This window comes from Arctopsyche grandis, chromosome 9 (assembly GCF_051622035.1).
Source record: "Arctopsyche grandis isolate Sample6627 chromosome 9, ASM5162203v2, whole genome shotgun sequence".
Classification (NCBI taxonomy): Eukaryota; Metazoa; Arthropoda; class Insecta; order Trichoptera; family Hydropsychidae; genus Arctopsyche; species Arctopsyche grandis.
In genome coordinates this window covers 22,689,304-22,713,280 of record NC_135363.1, presented here as the reverse complement: position 1 = coordinate 22,713,280, position 23,977 = coordinate 22,689,304, and the positions used below count along the sequence as shown (strand labels likewise).

Genomic DNA, 23,977 nt, shown 5'->3' with positions numbered 1-23,977 from the left:
TAAAATGGTTTTTAACAAGAATCAACCAGCCCTAAAAACCACAAATATTTTGCTATATGATTTAAATATATAACATCAGATTATTCTATATGCATAAAAATCAGATTATTTCATATGCAAACATAAAAAGAAAAGAAGTAAGTGATTCGATTAAGTTAAAAAAAAATGAGTCGAAAGTGACAAATAATCGCATCACAAGTTTGAATAGAGGTATCGATTTAAAAGTGATCATTATTTACAATTGGGCATATGTATGTATGTACATATGTACCTATGTATATATGATTGATGATGTTCTTACCTTGCATCAAAACAAACCGGATAAATCTGAAACAATACAAAATGAAAATAAATGATCAATTGCGCAATACTAAAGACAACTCACAGTTTGAATTGATTAACACGCTAAAGTCCGGCATTCCGGCTGGTTTTTTGCGAGACAGGTCGACGTACTTGTTAAGAAGGGATTGTTACCCCCCCTCCCCCCCCCGACCTCATCGGTAGGGAACGTCGGAAAATTGGGCAAATTGATGATGAGGGCCCGACGAATAAATCAATCCGAAGAAGTAATTTGTTATATTAATCATGGAGTGATTCCTCTCCTCATCTCCGTTACCTCTCCTCCCTTGCCCTCTCGACGGCGGATTAAATCGTTCCCGGTAGAGTTGAATTAATTAAAGAGGAGTATTTAATTCGATTTCGAATAGATCGAATTTTTTCCCCTTTCATCGCCTTTCAGAACAAAACTGTACTCGTGCGTATAACGTTCGAAGTGCGTATACATATATTATACATTAGTCATATTTTTATGGCTATTTTCAATTTATTTCCGTCATTCTTTTTGCACGTGGCACATCATTCGCCGTGTGAGTACATAAAAGGTATCATATTAACTCGAATGTAATATTGAAAATGACAGGTATATTTATTTTACATTTCTCTCGTATCGCACTGGAAATACTCGTAAATATTAATTTTCTTCAAACGTAATTTTTATGATACATATAATCCAAAATATATATAATACGAAATAAATTGAATGCGTTCCATTGTTAAGCCCAAAATTCGTTAAGATGTTTGTGTCTTATACATTTTACGGCTTCTTTATAGGCTTTTTATGACTTCTCGAATGTTCTTTATACATTTTTACGTGATGTGAATTGAATTACGGGCGAAGTGGTATAATTAATCGTCTGAAAAATATGTTACTGAAAATCCCCAGGATTATGTCTATGGTAATAATTCATCATTTTATATTTGGAACAATATGTAAGTATTTTTGATATTGTTTATGATAAATGTAATATATTTTTTGTATACTTTATTTTCCAGAAAAGTTGATCGATTTTGACTTATGTCTTTGTACATATAGTATATTTATATATGCACAGCGTAGTGTACTGATAAAGCTATTGCATACCAGTAAAGAGGTCGTGGGTTCAAGTCTGGGCCAAATACGCTGCTGGCGAGATCTTGTAGTTATTAAAACACAGATTGACAGTCTTCTGCTAGAATTTTCTGGGCTTACGCAGCATGTAAATATGCTGGAGAAAATTGAAACCGATAAAATCAATCAGAAACTGTAAAAACAAATCGATTTACAAATTTGAGGTTATGTACTCGCCGACGACAGAGTCATTCTAAGCAAAAGCACTTAAAAATGGCTTATAAAAACTAGTACAATATAAAGTTCGTAATATATCGCAGTTCGGATTAGACCAGCGGTTTCCAAACTGGGAGGCGCGGACTATTGCCAGGGGAGGCGCCAAAACTTTTTAATAAAAAAATAATTTTCATACCATAATATCTACAAATAAATAAAACTTCATATCGTAGGTTAACAGTAAAAATTCAATGCATGAATGTTTATTTTTATTTTTCTTTCATTTTTATATCTACATTTAATTCCTATAAAAAAATATCCGGAGAGGAAGATGTTAAAAATCGCGCCTTTGCAAACGCTCTTTTTCGGTAATGCACAAAACGACCGCTAGTTGCATGAAACAATACCTCAAATTTAAAAATCACTCGTGGCTGAAGTGTCAACTGAAGCGTATTGTCGGGATGTGATATTGTTTTTATCGTGATTTCTTTCTGAAAATAATAGTTAGTATATTTTTATAATTACATTTCATTATTATTTGTTTAAATTATATCAATAAAATATTTTTTAGCCGAATGGAAAACTTTTTGAGTGGTTAAAAGAGAGAAAAGTCGACAATAATGAAGATACTGATGCTTATATAAGTGGGAATAATAGCAAAAAAGAACAAGGAGATAAAGCTTTGAAGAAAATACGATACAGTTCATCGAAATAATAGTTAATATATTTTTATAATTACATTTCATTATTATTTATTTTAAATTATATCAATAAAATATTTTTTAGCCGAATGGATAAATTTTTGAGTGGTTACAAGAGAAAAGTCGACAATAATGAAGATACTGATGCTTATACAAGTGGAAATAAAATCAAAAAAGGACAAAGAGATAAAGCTTCGAAGAAAAGACTATACAGTTCATCGTATTTATCGTTAGGATTCACAAGTGTTATTATATGTAGATGGTTTGTAAAAACCAATGTGTTTGTTGTGTTCGAAAGTTTTGGCTTCAGATAGTATGAGACCAGTCAAATTAAAACGGCACCTAGAAACTCTACATTCTTAATACGTTGAAAAGCCCATAGAATTTTTTCAAAGAAAATTGGATGAGATAAATATTCAGAAGCAAACGTTCAAAAAAATACTTTCAGTTACACCAAACGCATTATTGGCTTCGTACCATGTCTCTTACCGAATCGCAAAATGTAAGAAAGCACATATAATAGGAGAAACCCTACTTTAACCAGCAGCTGTTGATATGGTTCGAATAATGTTCGGCGAATCGTTTGCAAAACAGTTGAGACAAATTCCACTTGCTGATAATACGGAAGGAGAATCAATGATATATCTGAAGATATTTGCGATCAATTAGTTTCTCGGCTTTGTACTTCAAAATTCGCAATACAAGTAGATGAGGCAACTGATATAGCTAAAGATGCCCATTTAATTGCATATGTTCGATATGTCGCGGATAATAATATATTAGAAGATATATTATTTTGCAAACCCATTCTTGGGAAGACCACATCCATTGAAATTTTTAATATAATAGACAGTTTTTTTGAAGAAAACGACATGTGGAATAATTGCGTTGGACTGTGTACCGACGGAGCTCACTCAATGTCCGGAAACAAAGCAGGTCTTCAAGCATTGGTCAAAAAGAAAGCACCACATGCTATCTGGACGCACTGTATGCTTCACAGAGCAGCTCTAGTTTCAAAAAATATGAGCGAGGAACTGAACAGCATTTTTACAAAAGTTATAAAAATTATAAACTACATTAAGAACAGTCCTTTGAGAGCAAGGCTGTTCGCAAAGCTGTGTGCTGATATGGAAGCTAATTATACCTCACTTTTGTATTATTGTGAAGTTCGCTGGCTATCTCGTGCAAAAATGATTCAAAGGGTGTTTGAACTCAAAGAAGAAATAGCAACCTTTCTCGAAGAAAACCAACATGAAGAGGCACATTTGTGGACGAACGACAATTTTATTGTTAAACTTGCCTATTTGGTTGAAATTTTTGGAAAATTGAGCGGTTTAAATAAATCAATGCAGGGATCACAAATACATACATTTGTTCAAAAAGACAAAGTAAAAGCTTTCATTAAAAAGTTGAAGTTATGGAAATCAAATTTACAAAAGAATGAGTTGGATATGTTTTCACTTTCCAAAATTTCTGGGCCACAGCCAATATTGAAGCAAGTAAAAATCTTTTTATTGACCACTTGGATGGTTTAGTGCTGCATTTTTCCAATTATTTCAAAGACCTTGATTTCTCAAAGTTTTTGTGGATACAGAATCCAATAAACTACAATGAAGAAGACGAATTCGAGCTGACAACCATCGAAAAAGAAAAATTGATAGAATTATCATGCGATAGCTCACTAAAACAAAAGTTTCAAAATGAAACCATAAATAAATTTTGGATGAATCTTAGTGGAGAGTATGAATCTTTGTATTGCAAAGCAATGCAAGTGCTTCTACCGTTTGTAACATCTTATTTATGCGAAACGGGCTTTTCGGCACTAGCTGCAATGAAAACCAAATATCGAGCCAGGTTAATAGTCGAAAAGGAGTTACGAGTGGCACTCTCCATATTGCCCCCAAGATTTGATAAACTTTGTGCCAACAAACAACAACATCCGTCGCATTAAATTTTGGTGTGTTAGATGTAGTTTATTATAAAAATAAATATACGTGTTTGTATAAATTTTTGTTATAGCAAAACCTTTTTATTATTCTGTCTATTGCAGTGTTCAGTATTTTTTTTTAAATAAAGGTTTATTATTTAAAACGTGTCTATATTATTATATCTATAAAAAAATAAAAGGTGGGGAGGCGCGGCAAAAAAAATTTTTTTTTAGGGAGGCGTAGTAGCATAAAGTTTGGAAACCGCTGGATTAGACAATCTCAGTCCAAAATCAAGTTAGAAGGTCAAAATCAGAGAGTTACAAAGATAGACCAATCAGATCAGATCGGAATGCTGTTTGATTATAGCATGGATATCGTCATTATAACATAAACTTTTTATCGTTAATTATATAATCTATTAGTGAAGACAAAATAAATATGAGAGATTAGAGAGCCTTTAATGCAAATTTTATAAGATGTTGTGTGAAAAATATATAGTTATAGGCGTTTTAACAATTAAAATCTGACAAAATGAGTGGGAGGCGAAAAGTCCAACAAACGATGCTACTGGCTATTGGCAAAGAGTTAGTTGTCACCGTCTCCACAATTTTAGAATTTTTAAACATGTCTACGATGATTAAATTTCACTATAATCGGGGGCAAAACCTAGCAAAATAGCAAAATTTCAAGTTTTTCCATGCTATTGCACCAAATGAAACTAATGAATACCTTGTAGAAATTGATAGTTCTTATGTACAAAAATAATCTAATCATATTTGTCGCACCGAATACATTTTTTTTGGATTTTTAAACATGTCTATGAAGATTACATTTTACTATCGACTAAGCGGAAACAATTGATATATCAATCGCGGACCAAACCTCGCAAAATAGTAAATTACCAAAGTGATCGGAAGAGTTTTATGAAGTTTTTCCATAACATTGTGCAAAGTGAAACTTATAAAAACCATGTAAAAAATGGGTTGCCTGTAATAAAACAATAAAACTACAAAGCGCTGATCACCTGATCTCGCGTTCCCGGCAAAAAATAATCAACGTTCACTTCGAAATTCAAAAATTCGAAAATTCACTTCGATCTCAGAAAACTCCACGATAAAGTATGTTGATATCATACGCATACTTGGAAGTACTTATTGTTACAGAAAAAAATCAATTTGAATGGAATTTCAACAGCGACACTCCTCGACGCTTATTCTTATTTTTCACAGTCCGACGGTAAGTGTTAACGGTGACATTTGAGGAGCATTGTAAGTGGCTCTAGTACAAACAGCATTCCGAGAGATCTCTCCGTCTCAATTTCGCGGACAATGCGAATAAATGACGCCCGTACAAAGTGACACCTGTCTACCCGAGCATTTTTCGTCGTTTGGCGCACGTCTCGGAACTTAACCTGTTCTCTGCCATGCACACGTCATTTACAAATCGCGAATTATTTACAACCCCCTCCACCCCCCCCCCCCCATCTAACCCCCGTCCCGCATTGGAGCACATATGCAAGCATTAGGCGCTCGTTTGAAATATCGCAAGCCATATAAATTGCCTGTAATTTTTTTCGAGCGGAATCTCTCGAGGTTTTGCCGAACCACTTTGATGCCAGAATCCATTCTCATATCCTAACCTAGTCATTTAGTTAAAAAAATACAAACATGTGTGGGATTTGGTTTTATAACCTAGATGAATGTATGAATGATTAGGTTGGCGCGCTTGAGAAGAATTAATGATGCGATTGGTAACATGTGTCGGAACATAGACCGTTGCGGCACTTCAACAATGTTTTAAACATCGAAATTGTAATTTTTACTCGTATAAAACGAAACATATATCTGACATAATGGTATTTACGACTTGTGTCTTGCATGGTTTTATTATAAATAGTAAGAAATTTGACCTAAGGTCAATTCAAAGTGTAATTATTTTAAGCGTTTTTATAAGGACGTATTTCTAGTAGAACATGAAAAAATGTTTATTAGCATATGCTAAAATTTTATAATTATTGATTTCTAATAGCATTTCAATACTAAATATTTATTAATCGATATACTGCTTTACTTTAAACTAGGGATCCCAAATCTGAATATTCGTATACTTTTTATACGGAGTTATTTTTTTATTTTCAATCTACAGCATATTTAGTTCTATTTGGTGTTACAGATAACGATTCTCTTAAAATTTTAATAATATCTTGAACTTCTTAAAACTGTATAATTGGGATCCCTACTTTAAACCATCATATTGTATTACTGATGAAAAAAGTTTTTTCTGATCAATTACATTTTATATGTATGTAGATTCCAATCTTATGGGACACGTAGTAGGGATGACCTAATTCAAATAATCCATTCACTCACACATATTCATGATTTTACAATAATTATATATTTTATGTATATGTAGTAAGTAGTAAAAAGTGAGTAGTAGAAAATAAGTAGAAAAAAGTTGAAACTTTTTCTTTAGTCGCCACTTTTTTCCTGTTTTTATCTGTTTTCCTCTCTTTTTTATTTTCATTTCGAAAGACAGTATTAAATTTTTAGTCGTCGTCTTGTCGTTCAAAGTTTAATTTATGTTAAGTGTCAAATATTAGAAGATTTGAATATTTACTCAAAGCTTTGCGATTTATATTACCGTTTTTTGAAAAAAAAAGGTTTATCATAATTTGAATAAGTAAACTTTCAAAAAATGTCGACTACACCGTTAATACGCGATGGTTAAAGTATGTAAACTTTAAAGGCCTAATCCGTTTGGGTAAACTTTTGGGTAAACATATATAAAACTCTATTTAAAATCTTTTTGAATAAACTAAAAAATAACGACATTTTTTTAGGTGAAATTTAAGGATCTAAAGTACAGCTTCAATGAAACTAATTTTTTTACAACTATTTAATCATACATATATTTCCTTACAAAGATAATTCATATTCATATATTCATAAAGACGTTTCATTTAAATAAATTTCGAATATCTTTCTGTGTAGTGCATATGTAATGCATATATGATGATCGATTCGGGATGAAATAGCAGAAAATTACAGTTTTCAACAAAAAAATCGAAAAAACTCCGCAATTTTTCGTGGAACATACAAACATATCTATTGCGTAAATTTAAACATCTAATATATAATTTCGAAGGATACTTTGAAACTATAGTTGGGTGGGAAACGAATACAAGTCAAAGTTACCATGACGACAAATAAATTCGCTTCCGGCCCCAGGGGCGCCGGATTCTGATATACATATAATTTCAAAAGAGACTTACATATATGTTTGTTTGTTCGTGACAGTCAATTTAATAAAAAAAACAAATGAATATTCAAATAAATTTATATAAATAAAACTATTCAAATAAATTTAATAAAATGTTTACTATAAGATTAGTCATGTTAAGCGTTTTATATTACGGTAAAACCACTAGTAATAATACATAATGAAGTATGTTAATTACATATTTTCAAGCGACGGATTTTCAGCTGAATCAAGGATTTCGTCCCCAGTAGAAGTACTGACCGATATCTCGTCGAGGATTGTTTCAGTACTGCTTATTCATAAGGATTCCATCTTGACCTGAAGATGCTGAAGCGCTTTTAAATCTGAAAGCTCAGACCCGTATCAAGCTACAAAAAGGAATCGTTTTTACCCGATCGCCAGAATCGTATATGCAAAATCCGGGACTATAAAACAGGATGGGCAATATAATACATAAAATATAACTATGCATGTATGTATAAATGTATATCTGATTTGATTTTAATATCCTTCCAATAATTCCTGCAGTAATTAATTTTGTGTTGATTTTGTCCCAATTGACACAGGCTTCCGCGGCTCAGCATCCTACCCCACCGACATCAATCTTGCCCCGTCGATCGTCATCCCCATGGACCCTCCTTCGTACCTTCGTCCTCTCTCTCCCACCCACCCACCGAACCGTACATCACGGCTGTAGCTTTCGCATTAATCGGCCTCGCTTATCGGGTTAATGATTCCGAAACCGGCGGTTCGCTAACAAAGCATTTATCTCGTCACTTGTGTGGTTAATCTCTCGCAAACGTCGCCCCATCAATCACCCAGATCCGAACGACACTCCAAATTCGACGACGAACAAATATTAGTTCCATCGGCAAAAAGTGGAAAGCAAAAAAAAAAAATAACAAATCGCACGTAACGTACGTGTCATCACAAGAACAAGAACTGTGCCCCACACTTTAGAATATAATAGGATTTTCAATACAAATTCATTCAACCGAAAAGTTACACTATATATGTACATAGTAGGTATTATAATAAGAAATAAAAAAAGTATCGTCTACAAAATTTCAATAATTCAAAATTATCTCTTGCATACAAATAAAGGTTCGTTTATACAGCTTAAACCGACAACCACACGTAAACAGCAGTACGAAATATATTTTTTAGTACATTCTATAATATATGGACATATTCATATTTATGTATTTATTTACATAGATATATACCGGGAAAGCCTAATAGGTAAACCCCAATGCGCCTTTCTAGCCAATTATAAACATTGCAGCATTTTTTTTATTACATAAATCACTACATTTCGAAATGCTGAAGAACACAAAATTAACTATTAATTAAATAATTAATTAAGACATAGAGACATCTATGGATTTAGACGTGTCCATACATTTTTACATATTGTACATAAATCAAATTCAGATATTGGTGATATAGTGGGTAGGAATGGTTTTTTCCAATTTGATGGAGGAACCGTTTCAACAATGAAATCAGATAAATTAGCAAACTCTGATAGGAAACGATTGACTTGGAGTCACAAATATCCAAGTCTAACCAGCAGAATTAAAGATTAGCACGGGATCGAGCCTCGTGACCTCTCGGTACTTAACATAAACGCAACCACTGAACCATGCTGCTGGCATAAGTTACGTAATATGTTTATGAGTATCCTAAACAACAGCAACCGACACGATCTACTCATATTATACAACATGTCACTGAAACGTATCAAGCAGAACCAGTTTTCTTTGGCCATAGTGAAAAATGTTCACGCTTTACTCGGCGTCATAGTGGTGAAATGTGGATGAAAATTTTTAGGAAAAGTCAAGTTGTGAAAATATTGACGACACTCTGTGGTGTATATGTAAGACGATTTTGCTTTATACTTGTTCATAACAAGCACGAACGTGCTGAAAATGAGCGGTGCTGTATAGTTTGAACAAAACTAGTCTTTTCCGTGATGTAGTGTATCGAACTGTTGACGTGTAGTTTTGGATACTATAACTTGCCTTACTATGCTAAAATCCACTAGCCACATTGCTGGACTCCAAACGTTCAGCTAAAAATGTGTTTTTAAGTTAAAATAATGCAAAATCTGCGTGGTTAATTGTTGTAATTAGCTATAAAAATGATTTAAATCATGTACTAAACGTCGAATAATATAAATAAATGAGTCATTCCAAGGCGGATATCATTCTCAAACTGTCTGTTGAGCGCGGCGCGTACTGAATTCGTCCTCTCTCTTGCATCTGAGGCACGTGGACAAGAGGCTTCCCGCGAAAATAATTGTTTCGGCTGATATTCATCAATGTTTTATTCCATAATGGCTTAATTCTAATCTTAGAGCTTTGGATAAGGAACAATTGAACTATTTTGATTTTTAAATGCTTTTTATTATTACTAAATTAAGTTTACAATGCATCTTATTAAAACTATTTAATAGCTACTGATTTACTGATCATTTTCTATTATTTTTGTTAGTAATTACAGTATTATATTATTCTAATGGTAATGGGATATAATAATAGTAAAAAGGAAAAAGAGCTCAAAAACCTATTTACAATTCTTGAACAAATGAAATATGAAGACCCTGCATTCAATATATTTTTAGAAATAAAAAAAAGTACGCTTGTACTTAAACAAGAATTATGCTTTACAACAACAATATATGTATGTATGTAGATACATTAGTAGACCAACAATATATGAGTCACTAAACTCTGATGATTTACATATATATTATATTAGTTAGTCTGCAGAATTGCGTCAAAGTTTTGCTTAAATATATGAAGCTTTGTATGAAACAAAGCTTTGTATGATATGAAATGAAACACAAAGCAAAAGTACAATAAACGTGAAATAAATGTTATAAAGTAGCAAAACTGGTATTTTTTATTTACATAAGTGAATACATATGTATGTAGTTTTGAATTTTTAATAAAATGGAAAATATAATCCCAATGTGCTAACAAAATACAAACAAGGTGCGGTGGTTGTATGATTGATGTATTGCATCTATGAAATTCGATGCATCAACAGAATGCACTCGGCAATTGCATGAAATTGTGCAACGTCCTAGTAAAAGCTGGCTAGTATACAAATTGACGTGCTGTTAATCAGTGTTGTTTGTTTATTGCATACATACATACACACATATGGTAATATATAATATATTAACACACATATGTTGAATAGTAGTAGTGTTCGAAGCAACATAAAAAAACTAAGAGTTTTATATATGAATATGACTTGATTTTGCCTATGCCTGATTGTTTTAAAAAATAGTTAAAAAAAAAACCACCATACTGGACGTGATATCTATAAAAAGGACGTGGAAAGATATTCGTCACCACACGTTTTATTGAATTCTGATTCTGAAAAACGAATAATTTTTTTTTCGCTTAAAATATTGGTTTTTGAACTAATAAACGTTTTGTGTATAAACATTGTTTCGCGTAATCATTTTGTCGTACATTGTGTCGTTACACGTTTTGTCCGTAGATATTTCGTCATTGAACCGTATATAGGGGTGAATTATTTTTAATTTCATGCTTATTTCATATACTGACCACGCATATTACTGCATATTACTAACCAAATTAAATTAAATTGTAAAATTGAAAATGATCAGTAGTTCAGTAGCTATTAAAATAGATATAAGATGTATTGTGAACATAATTTCGTAATAATAAAAAGCATTTAAAAATCAAAAAAATATATGTATAGCCACAGTGTTATGCACTGGTAGAGCTGTTCCATACCAATCGAGAGGTCGTGGATTCAAGTCCCGGCAAAATACGCTAATGACGAGATCTTGTGGTTATTAAAACACAGATCCTAGATTAATTGTTGTGCCATCCAATAAATCAGTATCTTCCCACTCAGTATCTCACAAATTCAAGTTATTATCATCTCAAATTTATTGAATCTTAAATTTAAATGTATTTCTATCTATCATGGATTTTTTCTAAATTTGTTGTGCATCGAAAATTTGTTGACTGTCTATAGATGTCTCTTTTGTATGATATGTATTGTTATGTTTGATTAATATAAAACCTTATTTTAAAAAAAATTTTTTAGGCCATAACATGCATATTGACATTATCATATTAACTTTTTATCATTCATTGTGTAATCTATTAGTGAATTAAAAATATATATGAGAGATAAATAGAGCTTATATTTCATATTTTAATAGGACATAGTCTGGAAATATAAAGTTAAAGGCGTTTAAGCAATTGGGGGGTGGATAAAACGAGGGGGGGGTGGAAAGTCAAACAAACAAGGCTACTGGCTATTGACAATGGGTTAGCTGTCACTGTCTCTACAAATTTAGAATTTTTAAACATTTCTACGACGATTAAATTTCACTATCGACTTAGCGGAAATAATTGAAGTCTCTATCGGGGGCAAAACCTAACAAAATGGCAAAATTTCAAAGTTTTTCTTTACCATTTGGACCAAGTAAAACTAATAAAAACCTTGTGAAAATTATTAGTACTTATATACATAAATAATCTAATCGTATGTGTCGCACGGGGGGTAATTCCTGTCAAGGCACATATGATGTACATACATATGTCATAAAAATATATTTATTAAATGAACTTTATGCTCTTACAAATTTTTCATATATTCTAAATTTTATTCGGAATTTTTCCCAACCTTATTTCCCTGCAATTTGAGCTCCATGCCTTTACATCCTATCAAATTAATCATCGTTATTCGAACTAAAATAATAAAAACAAACGCGATATTCAACCGAAATACACGGCTTTCAAACATCACCTAACGAATCAACGATACAAATGGCCATATATATGTACATACGTCGTCCGACAAATTGGATAGAGTACTCGAATCTGGAACGAGTCGATCCTGAAGTGTTTTCTGGGATTCGCTTCGACCGAAATCATGGGCATGAGTGCAGTTCGATGGTACATTGAAATAAAACCGATAGCTACAGCCACCACATACAAAAGCAATTCATCAATAGCTTACACATGGAGGATATGCAGGTACGTTTTATTTATTTTTCATTTGAATCAATGCACCGACATGTGGAGTATTACTACTCGTTGCAACGGATTCACCAAAACAATCGACCATCCATTGGGAATTGCTCTGTTCGGAACCTTTGAGTGAATTGGCGTTCAGGGCTTTTACTATGTATATATGTACATATGTATGTTTGTGTGTGTGTGTGTGTGTGTGTGTGTTTATAGGAAATTCTGAAAATCGCAACAGAACTGGTTCAGCCACTTCTAATTGATAACCACCGCAACGTTAACTGAAATTCTACTGCTTCGGGCATTCGCTTCTCCGATACGATTTACAAGCGTACAGATTGAATGCAAAGGTAGTTTCAGCTGGTTGTGTTTTAAGTTGGAACTTGTTAAATTGACCGCACACGTTTACAATACAAATCGCAAAGGCTTATAGTATTTTTACTTTACTATGTACGTAGTAATAATATATGGAGTTTTGTGATAATGCGAAAATTTGAACTCAAGATTTTGACTGATTCAAAATCAGAATCAATCACTGATCACATTTTCAAGATCTAGAAAAAATGTACGTATACTGTGTGTGTGTGTGCGTCTGTAAGTACATATGTGTGTCAGTGTATTTTGGGGATTTTTTGAACACCGTTCGTCCTATCGAACTGAAACTTAGTATTGGTTACTGAAATTCTTATCAATATGATGTAAATTTTTAAGTTGACCGGAAATGGAACCTCCCCTTATAGGTGATCTCTTTTATGTTTTCTTAATTCAATTATCTCCCAAAAGCCGCAAACCGAATCAGAAAAATTTTTACATGTTAAAAGTATAAATTTTATACCCTAATATGTTTTACTTATTCTTACCTCTTAAGTAAAAAGTAAGTGCGTAAGCATGTTTCTCCTAAATGTACTAAAAGTAATTAATAATTGGAAATTTACAGAGAAAAGACTACCTTATCTAATGAGATTCTATGGAAAATGAAATTAAAATTTTTGGAAGGATTTTAGTGAAATAAATATACATATGTAATTTGTTAATCGAAAATTGTAATAATAATTCATATTTGATCATTTATTTCATCAAGGTTGCTATTTTCAATATCAACGTATAATAGTTATGTTTATTTACAGGATGGACTTAATCAAAATTTTATTCGCACAGATTTAACGCAGTACTGCAGAATGACTGTAAGTCGGCAGGTCGAATTATTTTTTATTTTTACAAAACGTAATTTTTGGTATATTCAACAATATCAAAATATTATTTACGTGAAAGATAATATTCGAGTGATTTCAAAGTATAAATATGTATTCTCGTGAATAGACGTAAGTCTACATAAAAAAAAGTATCTTACATTTATAAGTTTTTACTTCAAAGAACGTATTTATGAATTCCTTGAATAATAAAAACTGACTTTTTCAGTAGTGAATTTTATTTTATACTAGACGTCGGTCGTCAATTTTATTTATTTTTTGACGTCCCTAAAAAATATTAGCTTTACAAAGAAAATAATGTCTAAATTGAATAATTCATGCGAGCAAAAGAAAAGCAAGTAAACAAGACATGATTTTGTTCTTAATACACGAGTCTGACTTACATATATACATATATTATCCATGTACATACATACATACATATGTATTTCAGATTTCAGGCTCGATTCGCGAATTATAACGTATCCGGTCGAGTTTTGTACGACCTCCGATTCGCCGGAGTGTAATTTACTTAATCGTTCCGGATTCCCGGATTAAATTGTCGGGGAGTTGAATATTTTGTGCTGACAATGTTGAAGGCAGAATTAATGAGTTTGACGATAAAACACGCAAAATGAGGTGAGCCGTGAAAAATGAATATTCATAAATGAGAGTCTAAGTTGAACGCACCGCGAAAAATAAAATAAAAAATAAAGAAAAATAAATGTAATCATAAAAAAGTACACGAAAAAATGTAATCAACTCGGTTTGTGCGACTGAAGAGAATCGCGAATAAATTAAGGTAATAATTTACTTACTTTGGCGTCAAAGTTTACTCGAATCAGTATTATGAAGTCGGCGATAATGTGAGAAGAATTTTTATTCTCATTTTTTTCCCCGTCACAACAATAAAATTCCTGTGCGTAATAAATCCTCGAGAAGTTTTCAGGGCTTGGTCGATTGAGAGGGCCCGAACATCAAAGCCTACATTTAAGTGAATGTGTGCCCTTTTAGCCAAGGTAACATTGACTATTTGAGAACGTTGACCCAGTTGTTCCCACATTCAGTCTCTAGAATTACGAAGTGTTACGAAGAATATCGACAGAGTACCTACGACTTTTACCCAAAAGTAACAAACAGAACGTAATGAAAGCTTTTCTTACATATATATATTTTATGTTATTCAACATAAATAAATACCAATAACGAAAATAGTAGATTATATAAAAATAAGAATAAATATGCAATATACATTACTCTGACTAAAACGTTACCATGTTTACAGTTTAAACACAGCTAATATCCAGAAACTTCTAAACTTAACTCGTTCTTGAAGATAACCGCACGATTATGAAAATATATGACGCTTTAAATTGTGTGATAGTATGTTGTGTAAATTATACAAAACCAAGTTTCTCAAACCGTGTAAGGATTTTAGTAATGTTTTGAAAACAAGCTGGGATTTACATTGAAATAAATATGTAAATAAACAAAAATATTAAAATCCAGTTCATATGGCAATTTGTTTTCTATTGAAGAAGCTAAAATTTTGAAAGTTTGTTAAATTAGTCGAATTACCTAGCATCATTGTTCGACTAAGTGAAAGTCAATAAATAAATAAAAAATGAACCTTTTTCAGAAAATATTGTAATTTATATATTAAGTTACAGAATAAGAGTACCATAAGATACAGAATTACCATAAGATACGATACAGAGTACTCTAAATTGAAAACTATATATTATATTTGCATAGCAGACAAACATTCTAACAAACAAATACATATTCATCTTCATATATGTAGAATATTTTATATATATTTTTATAATACCTGTGTATACTTCAGTCACCTTCAGCTTGCAGATAACATAGTCTTATAGCTCACAATCCAGTTGATTTAATTGACAGACTAACACAACTGAAATAGGAAAGTTGGCCTTAAATTAACGCAGATAAGACCAAACTTACATTCATTAGAATCTCAATATAATGCTAGATCTAATGATTAGATGATTACAGTTCCCCAGAAGAAAAAGACCTTTGATCAATGTGTTTTTCCAGTGATGATGAACGGATGCGAAACTTGGGCATTGAACGCCAAAATGTAACACAAATAATAACACAATCAATGAATTCAAATAAATATGGAATGCTGTGTGTTCACGAGGAATTGGAATATATCGGTTAGAAGTATGATAAGATGATAACACGGATATATTGAAATGGAAATTGCTAGAAGAATAGACTAAAGGTCAACAAAAGTAGTACTAGAAAAGTAACCGAGAGAATGTAATTGGTTGAAAGAAAGACGATGGGTGGATGATATTAGAAAAAGCCCTTTAAATCCCATGGTATTGTTGCTTTGCTTTTTAATTCATTAGTAAGAATTCATCTGAAATTTGCTTGTATCCTTTCTACCGCGTATATGTATGCTAATAAGTTTAGAACGCGTAAATAAAAATTTCCATTCCTACTGAAATTCCAGATTTCTTCACAATGGTCGTTTTGTTTCCTTACAATCTAGGAGGAAAATTTTTTATTTATATTTTTTGTTTAAGCTTTTGAATTATATAATTGATAGTCCTTATTTATTGAGTAAGATCCTATTCCAATGTCCATATTAATCCCTGCTCTACCAACTATTCCTGTAGACAAATGAAGGTGTGTTGGAGAGGCCTTCATCCGACAGTGAATGGCTGTTAATGAAGATGATATAACATTCAACACTAGTATTTAAACACAACAATTTTTTTTAACATATGAAGATCTGCTTTTCACCCGAAAAAAGTTTAAGAAACGTTGATATCTACAATGAAAACAATACCTCTGTTGTTCCACGGTAATAAAATTTACGGAGTACTTTATATCCCTAGATTTATTTTGAACACAGTCATTCGACAATAAAAAATACCTTACACACTTAGCACCAGGTGTAATAAATTACCAAACACGTAAGGCAAGTAATTCATCATTAGCAATGTTAAAACACGTGTGTGCATACATATGTATACTAGATTAGTCGAGCTCGGGTAGCGCCGGAAACTTACAAATGGTGATTAATAAGACTTTTGTAAATTGCGAGGCATCGCTCAAGACGAACAATACGATTGTTCGCATGAAAACGTATGTCGAAATTGATTCGTTCAAAATTGGAAGAAGGCTTTGACGCCTTTCGGCATTTCCGGTGAGCGCGCATAAATCACGCGCGAAAGTTGAAACGCGGTTAATTTATTATTATACAAATACATAGGCTGTCTCGCCTTTTGTCGGCAAACTTGTATTAAACGTATGATAAATTGCAAACGCAACGTCCTGCCCGATTTTCCGACAAAGGACCCCTCCCGCTTCATCCCCGCTTCATCCCCTGGCCACCCATCGTTCTCGACCCAACCCCTTCACCTTTCGGAAAATCGGCTCGGGATGGATTCTACATAGTTTTCGGCCCTATCGGTTTTTATCACGACCGGTGGCCGTATAATTTCCGAATGCGATTTACATCCTCATGTTTACCCTAATTGACCGTACTCTGTACATACATACACACGTAGTTAAATCTCCTTGGTGCCCGCGCCATGTTCGCTTGAAATGCGGTCTATTAGTGCAGTGCTATTTAAACTGTATGCCGAATATATGTATATGTATAAAATTCATAAGATTTTTGATTTTTGTGATCACAGAAAACACGTGCAAAGATCTATTTTAAGATATTTCCTTTCCACGCTTATTTTATTTATTTATTTTCACATATATACCAGGAAGGCCTTACAGGTAAACCTCAATGCGCCTTTCTGGCCAATTACAATCAATGTAGCATATTTATTACAAGTCGTTGAATTACGAGACACTGAAAAACTCTCAAATTAACGAGACATCTATGAATTGTACATAAATTTTATTGTACATTAATCATACTCAAATAGTGGTGACATAGTAGGTAGGAAGGGTTTTTAGCCAATTTTAAACGAAAATCGTTTCAACAATTAAATCAGAAAAATTGCCAAACTCTGATATTAAACGATCGACCTGGAGTCACAAATATCCAAGTCTAACAAGCAGCATTACAGATATATTCAGAATAAATTATTTTCAATCGAGATCAACTCACGGGATCGAACCCGGTGCCTCTCGGTTCTAGGCAAAAGCTCAATCACCGAGCCATACTACTACTAAATGTATGTTATCAGTAAAAGATAAGCTTCAGCTACATAGCTATTAGAAATAAAACTGAAGTCAGTTTAGATATGGAAGCTATCTATGTACATATAATAAAAAAAATAAAGAAAATGTGAGAAAGGAACTTTTTTGATGAAATAAATTAAAACTGAATAAAATACTGTAGCATATCCTAAAAGCAGCCGCCATTTTAATTGGTTTTCGAGGATTATCTCCAGGATTCAGTGCTGACGGCAAACAATGGAGACCTCGAAATGGACTTAGTGGTCGGTAATGGCACCCAGCCACTTCCCGCTAGAGTTCTCAGAACTGACAGCGTGAAAGCGTGGGACTGCATATCTAGTACGTGACTATAACAATAGGTAAACAAACACGTCGAGGTACTCAGGCCATATTTATAAACAGGTACTCAGGCCATATGAGGGCATTCTGGCAGTGCGTGGATCTCCTTAATCACCCAATAAATGCTGTGAAGCGACTTTGGCGTTTTCTTTAGATCCTCCACCCACCTCTACGCAATAATACTATGAAAACTAGATCACAGTTATTGGAAAATAATGTAAATACATTGTTTTATTCGCTATTTTCTTAAACGACGAATAAAAAAAAAAATTTGTCCCATTTTTAAATCATTACACCTTTTATAAACCTTCAGCAGTTTGGCTTAGTGGTAGCGTATATATTTAGCACCACTGAGGTCAAAGGTTCGAGTCCTCGCCACTGCTGGTTAGATTTGGGGGTTTTGTGACTCCATATCGATCGTTTCTCTATCAGAGTTTGCCAATTTTATCTGATCATTGCTGAAACGGTTCCTGAAAATTGGTATTAGATCTAATCCTGTTGTCACAAAATCTGCCTGTGTATAATTTGTAATAATTATACATAGTAATCTGAAATCTATAGATATCTCTATAGACATCTCTATAATTTCGTATTTTTATTATATGTATAAAAATTGTATAAAAAAATATCTAAAAATAATCCATAGATGTCTCTATGATTATTATTTCTGATTAATTGTTATATGCTTTATATTCTGATTGTATATGTATGTATAACTGTATTTCTGATTTTTGATTGTTTATGTATTCTGTATTTCGTTAACGTACACCCGTCGCATTGGAGCAAATCTGTAATGGCGAGTGTATATTGATTTGTAACAATAAAATAAAATAAAACATTAAAATGATTTAAAAATGCATAACATTTCAATTTAATAAAATAAAAAAATAAATCAATTACAGCCTTGTGATATGTTGTATACATACATATGTACATATATGTAGGTGCCAAAAGCGGCGTTTTACGGCGCACGTTCGGTCGATTCGTCGAAAGCGAAAAGGTTAATTACGAGACCTGCCCCCTAGAGAGACGGGCCAGATGAGGGGAGAGATCAGTGAAAGGAAACTCCGTAAAAAGGTGGACACGGACAAGGGCGGATAAGCCGGAAAAACCGGGCGACAATAAAATCCGTCAAACTTCACCGGCATACTGATGACTCGCTTTACGACTCGACCCGTCGTGATTGCGCGCGAGCATAAAAATTGTTGTTTTACGCTTCCGCAGTAAAAGCCTATTGGCCAAAGACAGCCGTGAAAATGGGAAAAATAGGACTAGGGGACAAAGGGATTAAATGGCAGCGCGGAAAAGCGGAAAAGCGCAAAGAGGATACGGCACTCGACGGGCTTTTCCCGGTTTTATAAGGTGAAATGCGCGCACATACACACTCACACGTGCACGAAAACTCAATCTATCGACTGTGAAAGTTTTTTATGTCACTTAAATACTTCGAAACTCGTTTTGGGCTATAACATATAAAGATAAATTTATTGTGTAGTCGTATATATTTTGTATTATTTTTACGACGGTGAGCGTAACACGAATAAACACTTAAATTGAGTATGCTATGGTGTTATATTATATGCTCTTTATTGTGATTTAAATGAATTATTTATAAACTGCTGGAAATACTGAGTGACCATTTTGATCGAAATTATAATTATTTCAGTTGTGTGTTGAATTTCAAATGTTGTCATTCAAGAATGTGAAGTTTTTTAACATTAAATAAATCTCAGTATTATACATCCGTTTTGGAGCGTTTACTTCTACGATTATAATACAAAAAAATACATAAATAACGGTCCTATATTGGATCACTTAGTAATAGAATAGAGCTGAGATATATTATGGATAGCAAAAAGCTTTTAAACATTAAAATCTAGCACTCAAAAACAATGCTTAAAATATTATGGACGGATAAATGTCATTGTTCTAAGAATAGTCAGTCATGAAAGAGGTCCTGTCAACAACTAATATATAAAAGAAAGATCTCGAATTATAATAATGAAAAATATTTTATTAAAAAATATATAACACGAGCTTAAAATACATACAAAATCTTTTTAATATCTACAGAAAAGTGACGGAAAATTTACCATAATCATTGATTGGACGCAGTTTTACATATACATATATACAAATATACCAGGAAGGCTTAACAGGTAAACCCCAAATGCACCTTCCTGGTCCACATAATTATTACATAGATACATGTAAATCTAAACAATATCTGACATCTATGGTTAGATATTACAAACATCGGTTGAATACGATAAATAACGATGAATAACTTTCATCTAACAATACGAATTTTTATATTCGATAAACAACCACAGAGACATCTATGGTGAGCAATATGGCGAAACCTAAGATATAACAATAACTAAAGGTTCGCGACAGAAAATTGGGAAGGAAACGCCAATTTTTACAAGAATCGTTTCAACGAAAATCAGAAAAATTGGCAAATTCTGATAAGAAACGATCGACCTCGACAAACCAAGGTCTGGCCAACAACGAGACTTTTGCGGGAATCGAACCCGTAACATCAAGTACGAAATAATTCAACATTCACCACTAGACCACATAATTTTAACATGCTTGGTTTCTAACAATTCCAAGATTGTAGTGAAAGACGCAGTAGTAATGGTAGAGGTAATTCATTGTTCTTGATCCATCCACGAGCTAGCTCCGAATGAAGCACGGAATAGTTGGAATGTTCTCTTCAACAAAATCCCTATATATAGAAATTTGCCAACACCGCGAAAGGAACCGAATTAAGACGGTGAGTCCGTGCAAGTAAACGACGCGGTGGACCATACCATAACAATCCACTACCACCACCACTACGTCATGTGGGGCCAACTCCAGTATCTGATCTAATTATGTTAATCCGAATGAACAATATCAATATGAACAATGATTTGAATTTATTTTAATTACATTGTCAATATTTTTAAATTTTAGGTGAGAGGTTTTAGTTTTGCACGCCACTGGTATGTACATATGTACATATGTAGGTGGTGTAAAATACAACGAGGTACGAGAAAAGTGCGACTCTAATTCAGTAATGTTCAGCTAGTCGTTGTTGCTTTTCTTGTTATAATAAAATGGTCTTAATGAAAGAAAGACTTACCAATATTTAAATTGAAAACAATGCATTTTTTTCCACTCGTAGTTTTATCAGAAACTCAATAGCCAACATGTTATACATGTATTATTAATGCATACTTGATTTTAAACGGAGCGTACTTCACCATGTCAAACATTTTTATTATTTGCCGTGTATTGATATCCTCTTGGGAAGAGTTTTAATTTCCAATGATTTCCCGTTTGCTTTCTGGAGCGGAGAGAGTGGAAAGTCGGAATGGATAATGATTTTGTCGGAGAGGGTGGGTTTTGATGCTGCAAATTTCAAAGCGAACCGTCTCAATAACTACCATCAAAATCTAATAGAATTTCGAAATCATCGAAAAAATTGAATAAATTTTCAATTTCTGCCGGGATTTCGACATATGCTCAACCGGCGAGCTGAGTTGTGGCAAATATGATACTTTCACATGCTCAGACTTCTCCAAGTCGATGTATTATACAAAAGCCTACTTAGTCGGGAGCTTTCAATAATCTCCACACGGCTCTGACCGGTGTATAAATCTATGTAGCGGGATACGTCCCTGGAAAATTTATGTGTTTTTCCGGTCGAGGCCGATGACGGCTTTTACATTTCCCTAGCAAAACAGCCACCCGCCATACACAGTGCGTGAATAATCACCATACGACTCCTTGTGGCGAATTTCCGATAAGTACTTTAAAGTAAACTATGAGAGCGTATTACACATGGGGTTTGATAGACAACACATACTGTTGAACGAGTAAATAAATTATCAGATCCATTCATCTTTTATGAAATATATATTTCAGCTTTACAAGTTTCCCGTCATACGATTATTTTGGTTGTTATCATTTTTGTGTGATATATTTCGCAGACGTGAAGTATAAGTATGTATGAACTAGTAAACTTCGAAGAACCGAAATTTAAATCTAGTATGAATGTTGATAGTATTGAGATATACTACATCGTTAAGAGTTAGTTTATTAATAATATTGATCAAATTTTATAAAAATAATCCTAATTCCAACAAAAATGAATAAATATGATACTATCTATATAAATAAATAAATATGATACTATCTTTACATAAATGTGTATACACTCCACCATATTCATTTTAAATCGAATAAGCATAGCTTCAGAAAAAAAATAAGATAAAGATTAATGATCTTAATTTCCGATACTATCATTTGATAAATAGTTTCAAAATATTCTCCGTTGTTAGAATATATTAATATGTATTTTATTTTTAGTAAGTCCTTCTTTATGCAAAAGTACTTTCTTTAGAAGCACTACGGTTTTTTTTATAAAAAATATTATGTACCTTATTTTAGTCAACCTAGAAGTAAAAAGTAGGGCTGGAAAGCAGAGCTGTGGAGTCGGAGTTGTAGGATTTCAAGAGGAGTCGGAATCGTAAAGAATCTACCGACTCCAACCGATTTTTTTTATTTTCTTTAATTAGTTGTATAACGTTTACTAGTACGCTTGAAATCGATTGATTCCTCCATCTCGTACATTGTTATTCTCATTTTGATTATTAAATTGATTTGTTTGGGTATAAAATTCATACGCATACACTATAAATGTATTAACTTTTTATTTTTACCAATTTCATCACCAAAAATTCAATAAATTGGTTTACTTGTCAATTTTTTGTTATTATTTTAATTCCTAACAATTTTTAAATTGGCTAAAAAAGTCAGTATCACTAAAATATTTAAATTGGAATCGGTAAATTTTGTAGCGACTCCACAGCCCTGCTGGAAATACTAATAAAGATATTTTAGAGAATGTTAACAAAGCTCGTCTATCAAAAGGGTCAAAATTAGATTTAGAAATTGCCTTTTATCATCATAAATTAAATAAGATGTAATTCAATGAACCAATAAACAGCTTATCTAATATATAAAGAAATCTTATTATCTAATATTGTATATAAAGAAATCTTATTATCTAATATATAAAGAAATCTTTCTTTTAAGTTTCTAATTTAATTCCAAAAGAACACATATACATATTATACATATGTGTAATATTATATAATATGTATATAGAGCATGAAACACAATGATGGAGTACATTTCCGATGGAGTACACAATTAACATATCAGTGTCAGACGAATACCGATTTCGAGTGAAGTGCCCCATTTTATTTCGCGTTTATTAAATTCATCCATATGTACCTGTATGTATATGTATATACAAACACTTGATCTATTCACCGTATGTTTTGATCACACCTCGTGTATTGTTATGGCAGTCATTGTAAATATACCTATGGAACGTGAGATGCCATCATACCTCGTTGAATCCTGTCCGCTCGGACTGCAATTAATTACGGGTTCCCGGGATGTAATAAATAGTTTGCGCGTTAACACCTCAACTATTCATGATGGATTTGAAGCCTAGAGGTTATTGGGAAGGTGCTTTTGCCATAATTGTTTCGAAGGCACCCCATTGGGGACAAAGCCCTAGATAATCGCACGCCCCATATACACAATTAATATATGGACTGGAGGCATGATTACGAGTCTCATTTATAAATGTCATACGTGCGATGTTTAATTAATGTGAAATCTTTGAAAGTGATTTTATTCGGTTAAAATATATACATGTCAAACATATGTATACTGAATTTAATAGTGTTCATTC

General features: G+C 32.8%; 1 protein-coding gene across 1 annotated transcript in view; it reads right to left on the bottom strand.

Moving 5' to 3' along the window:
- Positions 1-301: 301 nt before the first annotated feature.
- Positions 302-23,977, bottom strand: part of LOC143917313 (uncharacterized) — a 115,985-nt gene continuing 92,309 nt past the window's right edge. Inside the window, exon 4 of the mRNA XM_077438796.1 lies at positions 302-327. The gene's annotated coding sequence lies outside the window, so the exon portion shown is untranslated. The remainder of the gene's footprint in view (positions 328-23,977) is intronic.